Source organism: Camelina sativa, chromosome 15, assembly GCF_000633955.1.
Source record: "Camelina sativa cultivar DH55 chromosome 15, Cs, whole genome shotgun sequence".
Lineage (NCBI taxonomy): Eukaryota > Viridiplantae > Streptophyta > Magnoliopsida > Brassicales > Brassicaceae > Camelina > Camelina sativa.
The window spans coordinates 14,549,438-14,549,950 of NC_025699.1; positions in this window are offsets into that span (position 1 = coordinate 14,549,438).

Sequence of the window (513 nt, forward strand, 5' to 3'; positions counted from 1 at the left end):
TTTTTTTTTTTTTTAGTTGTTGTTCCAAGGTGTTTGCTCCCATACCCTTCTTTGTTTCAAGCCGAGATAGACGCGATCAAATTTTTCTCCCCTTACGTTTGGCCAGGTACCGAGTCGAAAAAGGGTCGTTCAAGGAAGACATCTGATCCTCGAAGAAAGACAGGTACACCTTAGTGTAGTTGAACCCGTTTTTTTGCTGCTCCTTGAGTTCTCCAATTAATTTCGTTGCTTTGTGTTGTAGCCGGGACGATGGGTAAGATGAACTTGAGTGTTCCCAACGCGTCTGCTCGTTATCGCCGAGCTCCGGAGCCGTTGCCTCATTCCGCTCCCCGTCATGATGCTCGTCCGGGTGCCAATCCTCCAAGCTCTGGCTCGTCAAAAAGGGTTTCTCCTTCCTCTCGTCAAGTTGTGGACGACCCTTCGAGGATGCGTCCAAGATCCCTTCCCCCGAATCGTCACATTGGTCCAGAGGAGACACTTCCAAGGAAGAAGGTGGTCGGGACTCCTGGTCGC